Here is a 22,648-nt window from a genome sequence, read left to right on the forward strand (position 1 = left end):
CCAAAATGTCTCAAGATCCATGATAATGGATTGTTAATAGACTACACAGGTGAGGGTGATGATTAAGGGAATCCAATAACCTTGCCTGAAACTCCTTAAATTCTTCATTAGTCTTCAGGGATATACTTTATGGATAGTAGGGCTGAGCCTCCAACATCTCCTGACCAGTGTGTCTTACGGTTACTATTATCACTAATTATAAATGTGGTTTGCTTACTCCTTAATAGTAAAAAAAAAATTATTTTTCATCCTTCTACAAATTCCTTTTAATTTAAATTGATAAAAAGAAACTAGAAGGAAAAGGAATAAGTAATAAATATATTTTTTAAATGCAATCGATATTTAGTCTCTGTCCCAAATATATTTTATTTGGGTAAAAAAATCTTTTAAAGATTCTTTAGGAGCCAGTATATATAGTTTTATGACATTAATGAAAACATTTAGTGTTTTCTATATGAATAGGGATTTTTTAGAATTGGAAATAAGTTTATGGAATTTTGGTGAGTGTAAGGTATATTGCCGAGTTAAAATGAGGCAACTGAGGCCAGTGAGAAAAAATGAGAATCCAATTTATTCAGCTCCCGGGCGAGGTTCTGTGGTCCAGGAAGGGGCCAGAGAAGTCGCAATGGGCTTCTCAGGGCGTGGGGTTTTATAAGAAGTGGAGGTAGTTGATTGGTCATTGGGAAACAAAGAGCAGACAATTTCATTGGTAAGGAGATTTGATTGATTGTTAGGGAAACAAAGAGCAGACAGTTTCATTGGTAGGCTGACTTGCTGGGGAGGTTAATGTTAAACTGCCATTGGACAAATCTTCCGCGGCCTTTTTAAATTTTGAAAGGGTTGAGTGAGGAATGCAGGAGTGGGCGTGTGGAGCCTGCATGGAGAAACCAGATAGGAGCAGGTGTGGGGAGACAGCACAGAGAGATAAGTGTGTCCATTTGGCTCTTCAGCGAGGCAGCCGGCCTTACATTCCGACCTTTTTGATGATATAGGACGTTGCTTCTTTCTGGCTACTTCCTGCTGAACAGGGGCGGAGTCGGGGGGGGGGGTCAGTTGGCCGGTGCCTCAGTTGGGAGTTGGACGTAGGGGTGAAGTAGCATTTGATTTATTGCCACCCTGGAAATTTCTTTCATGCGAGCTTGTAAAAACCTAAGAAAGAATGGGACCAGCATTAGTAGAAGACAAACTATGATTAGGGGAATGACAACAGGAGCTAGCCAGGTGAATATGGGAGATTGCCACCAGTTAAGAGGAAAGTTTGGCGCACTTGGCGTTCCTCGGAGGTCTTCCTTGAGGCGATAGAGAGTATTGACATTTTTTTTTTTAACTTGGTCTGTTTCATTGATGTAATAGCAACACTGTTCCTGGAGAAACAGACAGGTACCTCCTTTCTCCGCCATTAGTAGGTTTAGAGCCTGTCGGTTTTGGAGAGTTACCTGGGCTAGTGACGTAATTTGTCGCTGAAGAGAGGCCAGAGAGGCTGCTGATGTTTCAATGGCCACATGGAGTTTGTTTTCTAGTTGAGCAGCTGAAGTGATACTGTAGCCTAAGGCGTCGCCTCTAATTCCAGCAGCTGCTAAAGAGGCTAGGGAGAGGCCAACTACTATGGGGAGGAAGACAGCTCGTTTGTTTCGGCCCTGAGGGGAAGATGGAAGGAGGGATAGAAATTTAGCTTGCCTATACACCTCTAGTTGTGGGACTAGGGTGACGGGCACACAGGGGAATGGGGAGGAGGTTTTGATAATTTTGATTAGGGTTCCATTACACTAAAAGTACCCCTCTTGAGGCGCATGAAAGGAAGAGTTTATATTTACTGTGGTGTTGCACTTAAGGCTATGGTTGGTAGGTGTCCCATAACATAGAGAAAGAGAGTGGGAGTGTATTTTAAACAAGGGGATTCCCATTAAAGTGGTTTCAGGTCTTGTGGACTTTTGTGATAGGGTGAATCCCGTTTGGAGGGGAACTGCGGCTAAAGGGGAGGTGTTAAGAGAGGCACATAAAAAGCAGTGAGTGAAGTTTACGGTTTTGATTAAGTTTAACATGTTGGCTCCCTGCTGTACTAGAGTTAACTACGAGAAAGGATGAGAGGTGTTATTTGAGGGTTTGATTTGGTTAGTTAGGGTGGCTTTATTTTTAGGATTGTATGGCTTACAGAGCCAAGTTGTTTTATAACTTTAGGGACAATGCAGGTATAGGACTGGAATATTAGCCATGTTCCCTGGGGGTATTTTTGGCTGCCGCATACAAGGGCTTAGCTAGAGTAGCGAAGTTAGGAATTTAGTGATGAAAAATCCCACAAATTTTAGAAAGGAGAGGATTTTGTTAGCTGTTTTGGGGGGCTGCAGTGCAAGTAGTGCCTTTTGACTGTTTTTAAGCCCTTAGTTTGGGGAGTAAGGTGAATACTTAAATAGATTACTGAGGTGACCAACAGCTGTGCTTTGGAGGGGGAAATCCGGTATTCCCTAGACCCAAGGAAATTAAGGAGAGCGGCAGTATGCTGTCGTGACATGGAGAGGGAAGGGCTGCAAAGCAGCAGGTTGTCCACGTACTGTAAGAGGAGACTAGGCTGAGGGGGGACAAGAGGTTAGGTTAGCTGCTAATGCTTGTTTAAATATGTGAGGGCTGTCTCTAAAGCCCTGGGGCAGGACCGTCCAGGTTAAGTGCTGCGAGAGGTTAGTGTCTGGATTGGTCTAAGTAAAGGCAAAGAGGAAATAGGACTTAGGGTGAAGAGGAATGGTAAAGAAGGCATTCTTGAGGTTAAGGACTGTAAAATGAGAAGTAGTGGAGGGAATGTTTGATAATAGTGTGTATGGATTGGGAACTACAGGGTGGAGGGGAATTACTGCCTCATTGATAAGGCACAGGTCCTGAACCAGGTGAAAGCCGCATGGCTTTTGGACTGGCAATATAGGAGTGTTGCAAGGGGAACTGGTAGGAATGAGTCCCTGTGCTAGGAGTTAAGTGATAATAGGCTTTAGGCCTTGGCAATGGGTTTTTGAGATGGGAAACTGAGGACAGGAGGGAAAATGGGTAGGGTCCTTGAGGAATATTTTGACTGGCATGTGATGAGTGGCAGTTATGGGCTTGGAAGTATCCCATACTGAGGGATTAACCATTTCAGGAGGAATAGGGGGTTGAAGCGAGGAATCGTGACTGGGTGCATTGTTATTTAAAGTTAATACCAGGAGATGGGTAGAAGATGGGGAGGACTGTGGAGAGCCAATGAGTTGGAGGGTAGCCCCTAAAGTCTGGAGGATATCTCATCCCAGTAAGGGGACTGGGCACGAGGGTATGATTAAGAAGGAGTGGGTGAACGGATGTCCCTCCAGGTAACAAGTTAGAGGATGGGTCCGGTTGGGACAGGAGGGCTTCCCGTTAATTCCCACAACCGAGACCTGGGAAGGTGTACTAGGCTCTGAGTAGGAAGGCAATACAGAATAGGAAACCCCCATGTCCATTAAGAAGGAAATAGACTTACCCGCTCTTCGTAGCGCCCTGGGCTCAGCAAGGGTGATGGGGGTCTTCGAGTCCGGGTTGTGTTAATTATTCATGAGGCCAAGGAGTTCAAGTGAAGGGACTGCATCCTTTGGACTGGCCTGCCCCTCACATGGAGATGCAGGGGGTGAGCCTGTAGTCCAGAATGGGCAGTCTACCTTCTAGCGTCCAGTTCATTTGCAGATTGGACAGGGTCCGGGAGGTGGACGTGGACAGGGGCACTGCTGGGTCTAGTGTCCCTTTTGGCTACATTTGAAGCAGGGCCCGGGAGGGACCTTTGAAGTAGTCTGGGTGGGTTCTAGGGGACCTTTTTGGAGGAACTTTGAGGAGTTTTCCCCACCAGATGCTGGGCGTGCTGCCGGCCTTACGGCTGCTACGATAGCTTGGGTTTGGAGGCTTACCTGTTGCTGTAAATGGACCTGGTGGATGGTCTTAGCCTTTTCCTCCCGGCCATTAAAAAGTTTAAATGCCAAGTTTACCAGGTCTCGTATGGGAATTTTTCATATTTTATACCAGAATGCTTGGATGTAGGGAACCTCGGCCTACTTGCCTTTCCTTTGGCAAAAATTGTTTAAATTAGTGAGGACATTAAAGTTAAGTGTGCCCTCTGGAGGCCGCTTGGACTGGTTGTTTAGCGGATACTGTGGCCAGGCTACGGTGGAGAGGAAGAGTAGCCTTTTGTTTTTTATAGAGAGGCCTAGCTTGGGTAGGTTTAGAACTAGGCATCCCAGTGGTGACTTAGGGTTTGGGTGGGATTTTTGGTTACCCATGATTTTTTCTTTTTCTTTTTTTTTTTTTTGTGAAACAGGAGGATTTTATTAAGGTGGCTACCGGCTTAGCAGATTAGCATTTTAATATTAAGTGCTTAACAAAGACAGGGCTTGGCTTTTTATACATGAAGTACACAGTGGCACTAAAACAAGTTTGCAGGCATAGAACAAAGGCAATTCATTAAGCAGTAATAGGTACTTAACTTAGGCTTACATGTGATAGTTGCTATGTGACCCAGATGTTTGCTATCTGTAGAGCTCAAGGATTTTAGCACAGGCCTTATCTATTTCTTTTTGATACAGTGTTTAGAAAGCTAGAGTCCTGCCTGCTTGGGCATTTTTTATGACCTTCACTGTAGAAACTTACAGTTATTAGCAATAGAGAACAAGAATACAAGAATTTGTAAACTTATAAAACCTGCAAAGCAGGATACAATTTTACTGGAAGGGAAAAAACTCACTCACACACTCACTCGGGAACAGAAGGAGAAACAGAAAGAGAAATTGAGAATATAATTAAACGGGAGCTGATTTGCCAAAGGGCAGGTTTTGGGGTTAGGAGCCAAGGTTTAATTTAGGCCTTAAGGGCCTGGAGGAGTAAACAGGGCTTCTAGTCACTCAAGTCTCGCCCGCTGCCGCAGAGATGACCGGTAGGCGTCCCGGACGACACTACCAGACACCAGAGAGGGTTCAGGAAGAAGGGGACGTCTCCCTCAGGTTCCTGACCCTCTGCAGACCCCTTACGGGGGGAAGACAAGAGCGTAGGGACGTCTCCTCTACACTCAGGTCCTCGAGGCGGAGCTGGAGCCCTGGGCCCTCAGCTGAACAGAGCCAGGGCCCTGGGCCCACGGCAGAGAGGAGTCCCTGACGCGGCCGCGGTTACAGACAGGGAGTCCGGAGTCAAGCAGCGGGAGAGGCTATGGGTAACAGAAGTCTTACCTTGTGGCGCAGTGGCTCCCTGGTCTAGCTTCAGGTGGAGGAGTCGGTTTCCCCTTTAGGAGGGGGTCTCACAACCCCTCCCGGGTTTCGGCACCAGCTGTAAGGTATATTGCCGAGTTAAAATGAGGCAACTGAGGCCAGTGAGAAAAAATGAGAATCCAATTTATTCAGCTCCCGGGCGAGGTTCTGTGGTCCAGGAAGGGGCCAGAGAAGTCGCAATGGGCTTCTCAGGGCGTGGGGTTTTATAAGAAGTGGAGGTAGTTGATTGGTCATTGGGAAACAAAGAGCAGACAATTTCATTGGTAAGGAGATTTGATTGATTGTTAGGGAAACAAAGAGCAGACAGTTTCATTGGTAGGCTGACTTGCTGGGGAGGTTAATGTTAAACTGCCATTGGACAAATCTTCCGCGGCCTTTTTAAATTTTGAAAGGGTTGAGTGAGGAATGCAGGAGTGGGCGTGTGGAGCCTGCATGGAGAAACCAGATAGGAGCAGGTGTGGGGAGACAGCACAGAGAGATAAGTGTGTCCATTTGGCTCTTCAGCGAGGCAGCCGGCCTTACAGTGAGCATTTTAGAGGTAAAGATAGTGTAAATAATTTTGTCCTATATTCAACTTTATTCAGTAATGTTTTTGTTAGCAAAGCTTTTTGTATTATTGGAAAAAGTCATAAGTATGTATACTGTTTCTATAGAAAAACTGTATTTTAAATTATGTAGCTATAAAGTTTTATTTGTGTCTAATAATAGAAAAGAAAAACAATAATAATTTAATTTAAAACCTTATCTTGTGAGAAATGTGTGAATATATTATAAATGTAGGCCTAGTTATTTTTAGTTTTATTATTAATTATTATGGATACATAATAGTTGTAGCTATTTATGATGTACATGTGATATTTTGATATAAGCATATAATGTGTAATAATCAAATCAGGGTATGGAATATTTATCATTTCTTTGTATTAGAAACACTCTAATTCTACATTTTCATTTTGATTATTTAATTTGTAGGGTCTGTGGTGATTTTAAAATATGGTCACAGTCTCTGGTTTTCTTCTTATCAAAATCAGTTGAGATATTTGCCACTTAAGAAAGGAAAACTATTTTTTTTTTTTCTGTTTCATAGGTACTTTTATTTTGATTGTGAACCCTTAGGTCTTTTGTACTATGAGGAAGCATACTCAATCTTGATAAATGGCTTCTTTTAAAGATGAAAGCCAACTCACCTTGTTTTGTGGGTTCCAGTTAATTTGTAACCTTAGAGTTCTAATTATGTTTCAACCTGTCATAGCTAGACCACCATTTCTAGCAGATCAGTAGACACTAGTTCACTTTTGAATATCTGCATAGAAGTCTATGGCTTCCTTGCTGATATTTTGCTTTTGTGGTATTGAAGACTTAAACTTTAGACTTCTGACACTTTAGCTGTATGTTTGTTTTGAGTCTACAGAAGCTTAATTAAACCATTCATGTTACATCTTTGACTTTCTTCCATCATAATGTTTATTAAAAATGTTATTTGAGTTATAAGCTTCTAGTTCCCAGGTGGTTGAGCTCAGACAATAATGGTAGAACCCTGAAGAAAAGCAAACAATACAGCCTCTCCTAAATGGGAGCTTTTCTACCTCTTCAAGAATCATTTGCTAAGGAACTCTCCTGTCTTCTTCATCTCAAAGCAAAGATGTTAGCTGATCTTAGACAAATTCTCTTACAGCATAGCACTCTCTGACTCAATGGATATGACTCAGCATGCTTGACAGCCAGATCTAGCCTTGAAACATCAAATGCAATTTCCTGGAAGCTGTTGCCAAATTTGTTTACAAAGCCAAGCACAAAAGGTTTCATCGGGACTCATTGTGTACCTGTCTTGAGTATCCATGGAAGCTTTTTTGTCAGTAGTGAGGCTACAGAAATTACAGAGAAGAAGGTAAGATGTAAAATGTTTACCTGTGGCAATAAACTGAAGAAAGAGAAAGAATGGGTTTTATTTCCTTTCTAACTCCTTCACTCTCAACACATATGCACATATGCAAAATCATAAAACACACACACACACACACACACACACACACACACACACGGGAAGAAGTGTGGGGAGGGGAGGAAAGACAGAAAATTGCCATTTCAATGGAGACCTGGCTAGGTGTCATCTTAAAGTCTGTGGGGAAGAGATCATAAGAACTAGAAGAACGGGTTTTTCTCTCCACTACTGAGGTGGAGCAAAGGGTGTGAGAATGAGAGGAGAGTCAGAGAGATTTGGAGAAAGGTGTATTAGAGGTATGTCATACCCCCCAGTCCATTCTCCTCATTATGGTAGTCAAGTTAGTGGTACTTGACTCATCTTACCATGCAATTAGATGTTCCTACAGGACCTGCCCATGGAGTCTTTAATTAGGGAATCCCTCATGTCCCATTTAGGAGTGACAGTCACTTCTAAATTTCTCATATAGGTCATGGGCATGCCAGAAAAATTAATTCAAATCAAATCATGAGAAAGATCAACAGTTGCTCTAGAAATTGTTCAGTAATGGAAGGATACCCGTTCAATAGTTTGTCAGATGGGTGGTGTTAACTAGTCATACAGAGATGATCAAGTGGTCCACAAATTGGTACTTTACCCTTCCATGGGTCTTCAACTACAACTGTCAAAGTTGATCACCCGGAACACCTGGGCAGAAAGCAGTCAGGACTGAGAGAATATGGATAGTTCTTCCTCTTCAACTCCCTTTTACCTTCTCCAATCCCTGCCTCTGCCAGCACTATATTAGACTCCTTCATCCCCTCACCAGGAGTTAGGCATTTGTGACTCCTGTGAAATTAAAAGTAAGACCAAGAGGAAAGGGAAGAGTAAAGAAATAAGAAAGAAGAAAGATTGAAAAGATGTATTAAATGAGAACCTTAGTGTTAGACTGAAAGATATCATCCTCAAAAATTAGGTTTTCAACAATGAAGCAGGAAAGGAGGTTCCTAATTGAGTTGTGATAGCTCAAAGTTTTGTACACAGATTTGATTGTGATTGGTTGGACAATCAATTTCATCTGTTATGTGTGTTTCTTCTGGCAGTGAGGCATCAGCTTCTATTCTTTAGTAAGTTTGCTCCCACCTATGAAAAACACTAATGGATCAACACCTCACCTAATTTCCTGTTCAACATTTTTATTTTCGTTTAACTACATTCAATTTCTTTAAACTTAAGAGAAAAAAGGAAAATCTTTTGGTTGGTACTGATTTTATCACATTTATTATACTAGTCAGGGTTATTATGCTGTAGTAACAAACTCTAAAATTACAGTGGCTTACTTGATGCAACAAAAGATTCTCTCTTACTCAGACAGTAGAATATACAGCAGCCCTCTTGTAGTAAGACCTTCTAGAACTTTGTTCTTAACAGAGCAGCCACTAGCCCTGTGTGACTATTGAACACTTGAAATGTGTCGAGTCTGAATCCAAATGTGTCATGTGTGAAATACATGTGGGATTTATTAGACTTAGTAAGATAAAAAGAATGTCAAGTATCTCAATAATTATTTTTATATTGATTGCATGTTGAAAAAATATCTTGGATATATTAGATTAAATAAAATATTATTGAATTATTTAGTCTATTAATTTTAATGAGGCTGGTAGAAAATTGAAAATTACATATGTAACTTACATCATACTTCTATTGTATAGCAGCCTTAACATAGGAAGACGAGGCTATTAAGAGATGGAGGGGCACAATGATTCTTAGCTCCCTAGGACTGTAAATAACACATCATTGCCATTCATATGTTACTGTTCAAAACTAGTCTTGTGGCCCAAACCTAACTTGGGTGATTTGTGACTCCCCAATGTCTGTGCAACACCATCCTTCTTCTCAGTTTTCAGTTGTTCATTACTCTCTTATATCTATCCTTTCCTATTCTCATTATTTTTTTTCTTTCTTTGTGGAGACACCGAGTTTCCTTCTTTCAGATAATCTTATTGTCAATGTCTGTGACTCTACTTTCTGTGCCTAGCCTTCTAGGAAAAGTAAGTGAATTGATCCTTCTCTTCTGCTAGAATCCCATATGGAATCATCATAGAAACCAATGTTCAGTATATTATTCGATATACTATTTTTCATCCAATTACAATACCATTTATGGCTTAAGAGGTACATGATGAACTGTGATATTTAACTTTTCACATTTAATCAATTTAAGATCATGACACAATTGCCCAGAATATCCAACTTTAACATTTCACATATGATTATTAGGTTTAAAAAGAAATGAATACCAGTAGAAACTGCTGCAGAATTAAAATAATTGAAAGAATCAGTAGAACCAAAAGGTGAAGGCACTAATTCTACTAATATAATGCAACTGGGTATATACATATTCTAGAAATCTAAGAGTTTAGAGTAAGACATGAGTAGCAGAAGAAACTAAATTTTATATCATAAGCTTTATTTTTGCTCACTCTATTTCTACTTTTTAATACCTCAAAGTTGTAAATCTTATATGTCTCATTTAACAAGAAGTTCTCTCCCTGGTTTTTTTTTTTTTTTTTTTTTTTTTTTAAATAAGGAACTTAAAACTAAGAAGTGATTCAGAAAAGGAAGCAAGAAAGCCACTGGGTACCACAGGAGACCAGATTATAGACTGAATTGGCCTATTAAAAATGCTAGGAGCTATGATACCTGCTCTAATACAGCTTCTAGGTTTTCTTTTGCAACTTCCTGACTCAATGTTCTACTCCATAAGCTCCCATTACAGAGCCACAGGCCTTATTGACTCATTACCGAGGTCAGTCAGGTGTGGAATGGGTTAGAAATTGCTATAATATCTCATTACATTATTGTTCTGCTTCATTATCTGACCAGCCTCAGGCAGGGTGCTGGGTATAGTGCCGTTCTGCAGTGCAGGGAGAGACAGCTTAATTCTAGCAATCTTTAACAAAACAGAAAGAGAATATTCTAGAAATTAAGGCACGTGAACAAACAAGGATATCTCAGCTGCTACTTACTTACTTCCACAACTAAAATGCAGTTATAGTATTCAAGTTAAAGTGCCGAGAGAGTGGGAAGGGGATTCACGGTCATAGTGAGCATTTTGAAGTGCAGTTGTTAGTTGAGATCAACCTGCAGATTTCTTTCACCTGTAGGCTGAGGAGAAGTTTTTTTCTTGGTCAAAGTTAGCAGGGACCTGGCACCAGGGGATTGAACCACGCCACATGGCCGGGTCCATTGTCCTCTTATTCCTGATTCAATTTCTGGCATCTAGTTTAGTATTTTCTGATGGTAATTATACTCCCAACTTTACCTGCTGTCGATGCAGTCTCAAAATGCACTGGAAGACCTGGCACTGAAAATCCAAGGGAAGGTTGCTTGCAATCCCATTTGGGATAGGGACTTATCAATTGGTGTTATATCATGAGCTTTATTTTTATCCACTTTTACATTCTTTTATGTCCATTCAAATTAGATTTTTTTACATTAAAAACAACATGACTACTATGAAAAAAATTAACAGCTAATTTTATGCATACTGGAGTTTATGGATATTAAACTTTTAGATTTATTTTAGCACGACTTCACTTGTAATTTATTCATTATTTAGGAGCTTATTTGTTTTGTGACTGTCTCCTCCCACAGTTGGTTAAGTCCTTGAGGGTAAAGACCAAGTCTCTTGGCATCATAGATCCTTCATAGATGTTGGTTGTAAGAATGAACAATCCTCTGTGGTGATTTGATGACATTAGCTTATTTTCTCATCTTTCTGCTACTGCTGTTAGGGCAATTTGAATCTGCTATGACTATTTTTAGTTTTCTATAAGTGGGGCATTAATGTGCCTGGGTGCATTCTTGTGACCAAGGGGTTGATTCCAGCAGGAAGTGGCACACTCATGTCCCGGAGCCTCTTTAGACACTTAAATAATTATGACATCAGAGGGAGGGAGCCAGGGGATAGGTCACTAGACTGGAAGCCAAAGGCATCTTACACTCTCTTACAATGTTATTTAACTTTTCTGAACCTCTGTTTCTCATTGAAAGGAAAAGAGACAAAAATGGCTTTTGTACTAGAGTTTTTTTGAAGCTGAAATGTGAAAACAGCCATGGTGATACCTTACATAAAATAGAAATTCAATTCATGCTGAATCTGATCTCCATAAAAATAAATGGTTGTCAGATACAGTTCAGATATATCAGATAACAAGTGTTATTCTTCAGACCTGACCCCTACTGCAAGTATTTGAGTCTTTCAACTGGTCCACCTTTACTCACTTTGGTCCACCTTTGCTCACTTATATACATCTCAAGGGCACTTTCATATTTCTGAACTTAGACTATTGTAGCAACTTGTAACACTGAAAATGCTTACATCATCCTGCAGAACTCTTAAGAGAAAGTGTAAAATGTGAAGTAATCTGCAATATGTGGGTACCTAGAAATTCTGCAATCTTTGGATGGAAAAGGCTTTAGAATTTCAAGGCTTTCCACTCCAACTGTCTTTTCTGATCCAGGAACCTTATGCAAATCACCTCACATAGCCAGATTAGTTAGTGAGAATAGAGGACCTGTCCTTCATGCTTCTCTAGGTGTAGCCAAAAAATGAATCATGGGCAGAGGCCAGAAGGATATGAACATAATAGTAGAAATTGTAGGAAAATAACTACACTATTTTTTAAATGAGCCTTTTAAATGTCACTGAGGTATAATATCCTAACTCAATTATCAAGTAACTATTGAGAAAGATTCTGGAATTCTCTAATTTGGCCATATTCTTCAATTTCTGTATCTAATAATAATAAAAGGACAATGTTGGGTAGGCTCACATGATTTAAGTGAATGAGTCTTATTTTTATTATGCAGAGTACAGCAATATTCCCCACAATTTGTTCACTAGGATTCAAAGTCATGTTAAAAATATTTTTTTTGTGAAATGTTGCCACAGATGATTGAAGTTTCTGGTGATTTGCAGTCATGGGATGTGCACTCCGCCACCATTTCAGTGGACACCTGGTGACTGCAGCTCTGCTAGCGTGATGTTCTTCACCTTAAGTCCTTGGTTAATGCTTTGTCTCCACAGTTCTTCGTACTCACTGCCATTTGTCCTTCATTAAAAAGGCTAGAAACCTGCCTATCACTTCTGCTGCTGCATCTGGCCTCATGGCTATTCTGTGAATAGTGGTAATTAACATCTGTGCAGGATGATTTTTATTCACAGAGTTTTGAGACATTAATTAGTGTGATAACATCCTTAAGAGGCAAGTAATTATAATTCTCACACTTTATACAGAGGAAAAAACTGAGATACAGCTGGGTTAACTCACACATCTAAACTCATGGCCAAGAAGGCAAAGAGTAGACAGGACCTGGGGTGTACATTGCTGCTCTCTGTCTGATGCCACTAAGCTGTCTGGCTGCCGATGTGTTTGCTGCCTCACACTCTCAGGCCTCCCGCATGGCCCAAAATCCTTATTTTAGTTCTCAGACTGGGGGCCTTGAGTAAAATCTGATAAAAAGGGCACATTTTCTGAGAAGTCAGGTAGGGAAGTCAGCATGGGTTTCCCTCATGGAGGGTTCTAGGGGAAGTAAGAAGTCCCCTTGTGAAATCATTTGAAATGAATTGAAGACATATAGGATGCTTGTCAGGCATTTATCTTCCTCTTACCATGATTGGTAAACATGACTTCACGATTTCTACCTTACACTCTAATATAGAACTGCATTAGTAAAAATAAGTGGCAACTAAACATGTCTACATCAGACCTCATACCTTAATGAACTATAATACAGCTAGTACTAAAAATAGAATTTTTCAAAATTATTTGGCTTTTAATTTATGATGCCATAGCTTTCCATGTGATGCGCAGAGCCTGGGCACTATCCCATGAATAAACTTGGGTATCTCTTTAGTCAGGTCTTATTTTTAAGTTAACATTTATTGACCAGACTTAGATGTTTCCATTTTGTGTGTGTACATTGCTTGTGTACTGATTAGAGACATAATTTCTTTAAACTATTCAATTTTTAATAATTTTGAAACTACTTTTTAAACATTTTCCATTAGATGATAAAATGTAAATTATGTCTTCAAATTATTGCTTGAAAAGCAAGAATTGTTTATTTTGAACAAAATTGGAAAGGTTTTTAGAAGGCTTGAGGTACTTGATTGACCTCTCTAATTACTTTTATGGAGCTACAAGCTTAGGAGCAACTGAACACCCTCTCCTGACTCTTCATGCCCTTCTTTTCTCTCTGAAATGAGACTTAAGTGAGAACTCATGCTGCAACTGACTGGTTCCCCCTACAGACCTGTCAGTCAATTTGGTTTCATTTGGGAGAGAAATAGAAATTGATTCTGTAAATTTTATTTAACTCTAGACTCCAGGTGAAGAAGTAAGCAATGTCACTTTAGACAAGAATATCTTCAGATGAAATATGGAGTTATGTGATTTCTGAATCTATATGTACTCCATTTGGTCATGCAGCAACCCAGGCAGCTAGGTTATGTACTACTATATTGCAAAACTAAATCTAGAAACGTCCTGAGGAGAAAACATTGGCACATTTTAGAAAGGCACTAGTGAAGGAAAATTATCTATTATACTTAAAGGGATTGAATTTTGTTAATTATAACTGTAAAATGAGAGTTAGAACTGCTACCTTCTCTTCATTCTCAGTGCTGCAGCTTAATTTACACTTTTCTTCCTTTCAACTTACTCCCTTTGTTGTTCAAGTTAATGAATTAACCTAGTCCTTTACAGAAAAAAATCTCCTATAACACAAATAGGATCCGGTCATATGTCATTCATGCCTCTATGTCAACTCTATCAGTGATTCCTGGGAGCCTAAAATAGATTTAAGATTTCGTAGCATGAATTATAGGTTCTTCACTATGTGGTTTCTATATATTCTAAAATTTCCTACTGAAACTTTGGATTCCTCCAGGCCTGCTGCACTGGTATAATTTTATTTGACTGAGAAAGGCATTTCACACTTCTGTACCTTGGTATGTCACAGTGCTCTCATGGGAACATCGTTCTCTTCTCTGTCTGCTAAATAAAATCCTCCTCTTCAAGATGCTCCATCACGGTTATTTTAGAAACATATTTTCTATGATTCCCCAACAAATGGCAGTTAGTTGTTTCTGTCCCGTGCTTCAACAGTGCTTCAAACAAATCTCTTTATACATATCAGATTCTATCATAATTGCTTTAAGGACAGAAACAATTCTTCTTCTTCTTTGTTTACAAGGCACATAATTGTGTCCAATGATTATTTAGTGGGCTATTATTTCATCATTCCTATGTAGTTCTCCCTCTTTAAATAATAGAGTTGAAATACAGTTCCTTACTGTTCTATGTTATTAGACACTTCAGTGGAGGCTCAGTTGTCTCGCCTGAAAAAACCTGTAAAAATTTAATTATTTACTTCACTAAGATAGTATGTAGATTAATTAGTACATTCTGAGTGTTCTGAAAATGTAGGGCATATTGTTCAGGTGTCAAGTTCTATTACCTAAGATCAGTAGTGAGCCTTTCTAAATGTCAAGAGGAAAGTTTGAGAACCTGCTGCTACAGAAAATCTATAAGAAGGTGTGAGCTAGGTGTGAAGTTTCCTCTTAAGCAATTTCACTTCTGAATCTTCACATTGACAACTAGAAATTGAGTTTATAGGAATAAGATGAAAGAGGAAACAAGGTGTTTAGTATTCTGTAGACACATGTAACTGTGCATTTACAGATACAAGCATGTTGTAGATGTATATTTTCCTGTGTACATAAGTACATATAGTACATAGATAAAAAATTATGGTGTACATATGTCTAAATATTTTATACATATACATGTAGAGGAAGAGAGAGAAAGAGAAGAGAGATAGCTACTTGTTTTTGGTAAACCTGCTGAAATTTAGGAAGAGTTTGGTTCACACTTCCAATTGATGAGCACTGAAGGGTTTAAAAAATCATTATTAAAATTTGGCTCTATGTTGTAATGTCTAGTGGCTTTTTTATATATACTTTAACTTCTGGGATACATGTGCAGAATGTGCAGGTTTGTTACTTGGCTATACATATGCCATGGTGGTTTGCTGCATCCATCAACCTGTCATCTACATTAAGTATTTCTCCTAATGCTATCCCTCCCCTTGCCCCCAACCCCCTGACAGGCCCCAATGTGTGATGTTCCCCTCCCTGTGTCCCTGTGTTCTCATCGTTCAACTCCCACTTATAAGTGAGAACATGTGGTGTTTGGTTTTCTTTACCTATGTTAGTTTGCTGAGAATGATGGTTTCTGGCTTCATCCACGTCCCTGCAAAGGACAACTCATAGTTTTTATGGCTGCATAATATTCCACGGTGTATATATGCCATATTTTCTTTATCCAGTCTATCATTGATTGGCATTTTAGTTGGTTCCAAGTCTTTGCTACTGTGAATAGTGCTGCAATAAACATCCGGGTGCATATCTCTTTGTAGTAGAATGGTTTATAATCCTTTGGGCATATACCCAGTAATGGGATTGCTCAGGCAAATAGCATTTCTGGTTCTAGATCCTTGATGAATCACCACAGTGTCTTCCACAATGGTTGAACTAATTTATATTCTCACTAACAGTGTAAAAGCATTCCTATCTCTCCACATCCTCTCCAGCATCTGTTGTTTCCTGACTTTTTAATAAACGTCATTCTAACTGGCATGAGATGGTATCTCAATGTGGTTTTGATTTGCATTTCTCTAAGGACCAGTGATGATGAGCTTTTTTTCACATGTTTTTGGCCCCATAAATGTCTTCTTTTGAAAAGTGGCTGTTCATATCCTTTGCTCACTTTTTGGTGGGGTTGTTTGTTTCTTTCTTGTAAATTTGTTTAAGTTCCTTGTAGATTCTGGATATTAGCCCTTTGTCAGATGGATAGATTGCAAATATTTTCTCCCATTCCGTAGGTTACCTGTTCACTCTGATGATAGTTTCTTTTGCTGTGCAGAAGGTCTTTAGTTTAATTAGATCCCATGTGTCAATTTTGGCTTTTGTTGCCATTGCTTTTGGTGTTTTAGTCATGAAGTCTTTGCCCATGCCTATGTCCTGAATGGTATTGCCTAGGTTTTCTTCTAGGGTTCTTATGGTTTTAGGTCTTATGTTTAAGTCTTTAATCCATCTTGAGTTAATTTTTGTATAAGCTATAAGGAAGGGGTCCACTTTCAGTTTTTTGCATATGGCTAGCCAATTTTCCCAACACCATTTATTAAATAGAGAATCCTTTTGCCATTGCTCATTTTTGTCAGGTTTGTCAAAGATCAGATTGGTTGTACATGTGTGGCATTATTTCTGAGGGCTTTGTTCTGTTCCATTGGTCTATATATCTGTTTTGGTACCAGTACTATGCTATTTTTGTTACTGCAGCCTTGTAGTATAGTTTGAAGTCAGGTAGTGTGATGCCTCCAGCTTTGTTCTTTTTGTTTAGGATTGTCTTGGCTTTACGGACTCTTTTTTGGCCCCATATGAAATTCAAAGTAGTTTTTTCTAATTCTGTGAAGAAAGTCAATGGTATCTTGATGGGGATAGCATTGAATCTATAAATTACTTTGGGCAGTATGGCCATTTTCATGATATGGATTCTTTATATCTATGAGCATGGAATGTTTTTCCATCTGTTTGTATCCTCTCTTATTTCTTTAAGCAGTGGTTTGTAGTTCTTGAAAAGGTCCTTCACATCCCTTGTAAGTTGTATTCCTAGGTATTTTATTCTCTTTGTAGCAATTGTGAATGGGAATTCACTCATGATTTGGCTCTATGTTTGTCTATTTTGGTGTATAGGAATGTTTGTGATTTTTGCACATTGATTTTGTATTGTGAGACTTTGTTGAAGTTGCTTATCAGCTTAAGGAGATTTTGGGCTGAGATAATGGGGTTTTCTAAATATACGATCATGTCATCACAGAGACAATTTGACTTCCTCTCTTCCTATTTGAATACCCTTTATTTCTTTCTCTTGCCTGATTGCCCTGGCCAGAACTTCCAATACTATGTTGAATAGGAGTGGTGAGAGAGGGCATCCTTGCTGGTTTTCAAAAGGAATGCTTCCAGCTTTTGCCCATTTAGTATGATATTGACTGTGGGTTTGTCATAAATAGCTCTTATTATTTTGAAAGAGTTTCATCAATACCTAGTTTATTGAGACTTTTTAGCATGAATGGTGTTGTATTTTATAGAAGGCCTTTGCTGCATCCATTGAGATAATTGTATGTGGTTTTTGTCCTTGGTTCTGTTTACTGTACCTGTCATTATTGTATAGTTTTATTACTAGTTAGATCGCTTAAAATAAATTAAGTTCAAATGGTGATACTGAATTTTTAGCTTCCTCATAATGTAGAAAAGGATAAAGAAATACAAAACGGAGATTTATCTTGCCCCAACTTTTAAAAAACAATAAAGCTAGTATGAGATGGTGTTAGATTATTCAGGACTGCACTTGTTAAATGACTATGCCTTGAGGAGGAAGAGAAGAATCATCAGTCTTTGTTAGTGATGCTTCTCAGCATGACTTCTTTCCTTCTTAAAACAGTTGGATAGGTCCATAGATTTTTGTTTTACTCTATAGTTGCTTTGTCTTCACAATAGTCTAAGATAATTGATGTTTGTTTTTAAAAAATTAAAAGTTTACCATAATGGTTGCAATAACATGCCTGGAATGCACAGCTATACCGTTTTCAATACCATGTCATACTCATAGTTGAGGCTACAGAAACTGCAGAAATACATGCTTTAAATATGGGTCATTTCCCTGATTCAAGAAAGAAATCTGTCAGCAATTTAAATGCAAGGAAAATGTTCCAGCTCTAACTTGTGATCAACGTGAAGCCATAGCTCTAGATCATGTGTCTCTGATGCCATTGTCCACCAGACCTGTAGTTTCAGTCCCAGTTGCTGGTTTCATTTCAATGCTATGAGTCAATGAGCTGAGGTGGCATTGCCTCAGCTGGCAGTTCCAAGAGGTGAGAATTCCTGACAAGGCTCCAATCAGATAAAGAGCAATCTAACCAGCTAGTGATGCCAGGCCATCCTGAGAAGGAACAGAGAATGCTGCAGTGGTCTAGAAATAAAAACACTTTATTGTGATTAACAAGTAAAAATCATTTGTAGCTTTGAAACTTCTTTTAGACACAAAAAAGAGAAAAAAAATTTACTATTAAATGATTGCAATATAGTTTCAAATACACAGTAAGTCTTGTCATGAAAAATAATGTTTTACATACTAGATTAAAATATTTCTTTTTTATAGGTATTCAAAACTCAGATGCTGCATAGAGCTTTATTAAACATTTTAAGTCATAGACCACTGAGGCATGGAAAGAGTGGTCCTGAGCAAAACTGCACAGGAGTAAAGCTTATATTTGGGCATTACCCTCTCCCTTTTTCTACAGTATTTTATTTGCACTCTGTCTTCATGCAATAAATCATTGGTAGGGCAGGCTGGACCTGATGTCCAAACCCTTTACAAACAGCAGGGCTAGTCCTCCAGTGGAATGTGCCTTCAAAGAATGCATCTTCAAACAATTGATAGGGAGGGAGGAAGTGATGATAATACTTCTGTTTTGTTTCCAGATTCTTTTGGAATGAAAACAATGCTGCAATTTGAAAAGCAAGGCATTATAAATGCTGAACAAAAGCTCCTCATAGGTGTTAGAGGAGCCAAATTTGGGTCTTGCCACTCAAAATGGCAGTTAGACCTATCCTCACAGAACATACATGACAATAATAGCAAATACTAACATGGTCAGTCAGATACTGCATCAGGTGATTTCATTTATTAGCTCATTTTATCTTTACATGCCCTCATGATGTAGTTACTATTATCCCTACTTTGCAGATGAGGGAATTGAGATATGGAGTGGAAAAATACCTTGCTCAAGTTCAAATGACTGGTAACAGCTGGAGCTGGAATATAAATTCAGGCTAGAACCTGAATTTAGCTTTGCTAAATTCAAATATGGCACAATGCACAAAGCTCTTTAGGTTAAATGACACCAAATATGTATTAAAATATTGAACATGCTGTGGCAGAGACTGTGAAATGCCTACCTGATACTCACTCAAACTTTCTTCCTTAGTATGACTTCTGATTTTATTTTGGGATTTATAGTGCAGTTAAAATACTGTATTTCCCAACCACTCTTTGAGTTAGAGGAGAATAAAGAAATACTATCAGAATTTGTTAGGCAGGAAGTCTGAGATAACTTTCAGAGGGGTAGGGGAGAGAGTTGGTATGTATAGTTTCTGTCCATAACTACTCCCTTTCTGCTTCCTTCCTGGGTATGATAGCTGGATAGCTCTAGCTGCTACCTTGGACCGCAAAGAAGCCTTGAAGATACAAATCATCTGCTAAAGGTAGGGAGTCAAAAGGGTAAGAAACTGGTTCCTTGATGACAGATGGAGTCACCACTGCTACCATGGTTGCTTTATTTTAGCTTTTAAAATTAAATTCAGATAAATGAACTTCTATCTTATTAAAGCTAGTTATTTATGGTTTCCTACTAGCAGCTGACATTAGTCACTAAGAATTAAGTTAAAAAAATTTTAGATCGAAGCACACAAAGGTTTTCTTTTTTTTTTTTTTTTTTTAGACGGAGTTTCGCTCTTGATACCCAGGCTGGAGCGCAATGGCGCGATCTCGGCTCACCGCAATCTCCGCCTCCTGGGTTCAGGCAATTCTCCTGCCTCAGCCTCCTGAGTAGCTGGGATTACAGGCACGCGCCACCGTGCCCAGCTGGTTTTCTTTTTTTTTAATTGTACTTTAGGTTCTGAGTACATGTGCAGATCATGCAGGATTGTTGCATAGGTACATACATGGCAAGGTGGTTTGCTGTCTTCATCCCCTCATCACCTATATCTGGTATTTCTCCCCTCATTATCCTTCCTCACCCCAAATTGTCCCTCCCCTAGCCCGCCCAAACTGACCACAGTATGTGATGCTCCCCTCTCTGTGTCTACATGTTCTAGTTGTTCAACACCTGCCTATGAGTGATAACATGTGGTGTTTGGTTTTTTGTTCTTGTGTCAGTTTACTGAGAATGATAGTTTCCAGATTCATCCATGTCCCTATGAAGGACACGAACTCATTATTTTTTATGGCTGTGTAGTATTCCATGGTGTATATGTGCCACATTTTCTTTATCCAGTCTATTGTTGATGGACATTTGGGTTGGTTCCAGGTCTTTGCTTTTGTAAACAGTGCCACAATGAACATACATATGCATGTGTCTTTATAACAGAACAATTATAATTCTTTGGATATATACCCAGTAATGGGATTGCTGGGTCAAATGGCATTTCTATTTCTAGGTCCTTGAGGAATCATCACACTGTCTTCCACAATGGTTGAACTAATTTGCACTCCCACCAACAGTGTAAAAGTGTTCCTATTTCTCCACATCCTCTCCAGCATCCATTGTCTCCAGATGTTTTAATGATCACCATTCTAACTGGTGTGAGATGGTATCTCAGTGTGGTTTTGATTTGCACTTCTCTAAAGACCAGTGATGATAAGCATTTTTTCATATGTTTCTTGGCCTTATAGATGTCTTCTTTTGAAAAGTGTCTGTTCATATCCTTTGCCCACTTTTGAATGGGTTTGTTTGTTTCTTGTAAATCTGTTTTAGTTCTTTGTAGATTCTGGATATTAGCTCTTTGTCAGATGGGTAGATTGCAAAAATTTTTTCCCATTTTGTTGGTTGTCAGTTTACTTTAATGATTGTTTCCTTTCCTATACAGAAGCTCTGGAGTTTAATTAGATTCCATTTGTCTATTTTGGCTTTTGTTGCCATTGCTTTTGGTGTTTTAGCCATGAAGTCCTTGCCTATGCCTATTACTGAATGGTTTGCCTAGGCTTTCTTCTAGGGATTTTATGGTGTTATGTCTTATGTTTAGATCTTTAATCCATCTGGAGTTAATTTTAGTGTAAGGTGTCAGGAAGGAGTCCAGTTTCTGCTTTCTGCACATTGCTAGCTAGTTTTCCCAACATCATTTATTAAACAGGGAATCCTTTCCCCATTGCTTGTTTTTCTCAGGTTGTCAAAGATCAGATGACTGCAGATGTGTGATGTTGCTTCTGAGGCCTCTGTTCTGTTACATTGGTCTATATCTCTGTTTTGGTACCAGTACCATGCTGTTTTGATTACTGTGGCCTTGTAGTATAGTTTGAAGTCAGGCAGCGTGATGCCTCCAGCTTTGTTCTTTTTCTTAGGATTATTTTGGCTATGCGGGCTCTCTTTTGGTTCCATATGAAGTTTGAAGTGGTTTTTTCCACTTCTGTGAAGAAGGTCATTAGTAGCTTGATAGAGATAGCATTGAATCTATAAATTAGTTTGGGCAGTATGGCCATTTTCATGATGTTGATTCTTCCCAACCATGAGCATGGAATGTTTTTCCATCTGTTTGTGTCCTCTCTTATTTCGTTGAGCAGTGGTTTGTAGCTCTCCTTGAAGAGATCCTTTACATCCTTTGTTAGTTGTATTCCTAGGTATTTTGTTCTCTTTGTAGCAATTGTGAATGGGAGTTCACTTTTGATTTGGCTCTCTGTTTGTCTGTTGGTGGTGTATAGAAATGCTTGTGATTTCCACACATTGATTTTGTATCCTGAAACTTTGCTGAAGTTGCTTATCAGTTTCAGGAGATTTTGGGCTGAGACAATGGGGTCTTCTAAATATACAATCATGTTGTCTGCAAATAGAGACAATTCGACTTCCTCTTTTCCTAATTGAATACGCTTTATTTCTTTTTCTTGCCTGATTGCTCTGGCTAGAACTTCCAATACTATATTTAATAGGAGTGGTGAGAGAGGGCATCCTTGTCTTGTGCCAGATTTCAAAGGGAATGCTTCCAGTTTTCACCTGTTCAGTGTGATATTGTCTGTGGGTTTGTCATAAATAGCTTTTATTATTTTGTGATACATTCCATTGATACCTAGTTTATTGAGGATTTTTAGCATAAAGGGCTGTTGAATTTTGTCAAAGGCCTTCTCTGCATCTATTGAGATAATCATGTGGTTTTTGTCTTTGGTTCTGTTTAAGTGATGGATTACGTTTATAGACTTGTGTATGTTGAATCAGCCTTGCATCCCCAGGATAAAGCCTACTTGGTCATGATGAATAAGCTTTTTGATTTGCTGTTGCATTCTGTTAGCCAGTATTTTATTGAAGATTTTTGCATCGATGTTCATCATGGATATTGGCCTGAAGTTTTCTCTTTTTGCTGTGTCTCTGCCTGGTTTTGGTATTAGGATGATGTTGGTCTCATAAAATGAGTTAGGGGGGATTCCCTCATTTTCTATTGTTTGGAATAGTTTCAGAAGGAAGGAAACCTGCTCCTCTTTGTATGTCTGGTAGAATTTGGCTGTAAACCTGTCTGGACCTAGGCTTTTTTTAGTTGGTAGGCTATTATTTGCTGCCTCAACTTCAGCCCTTGTTATTGGTCTAT

At 39.0% G+C, this 22,648-nt stretch overlaps 1 long non-coding RNA gene across 1 annotated transcript; it reads right to left on the bottom strand.

Moving 5' to 3' along the window:
- Nucleotides 1-548: 548 nt before the first annotated feature.
- Nucleotides 549-5,761, bottom strand: LOC135273646 (uncharacterized). Its single transcript, XR_010341416.1, has 2 exons — nucleotides 1,437-5,761; nucleotides 549-1,149 (listed from the first exon to the last, which is right to left on the bottom strand). It is a non-coding gene; the product is annotated as an uncharacterized LOC135273646 (long non-coding RNA).
- Nucleotides 5,762-22,648: the final 16,887 nt, after the last annotated feature.

This window comes from Aotus nancymaae, unplaced genomic scaffold (assembly GCF_030222135.1).
Source record: "Aotus nancymaae isolate 86718 unplaced genomic scaffold, 86718_ANA_hifiasm-v0.15.2.pri h1tg000008l, whole genome shotgun sequence".
NCBI classification, from domain to species: domain Eukaryota; kingdom Metazoa; phylum Chordata; class Mammalia; order Primates; family Aotidae; genus Aotus; species Aotus nancymaae.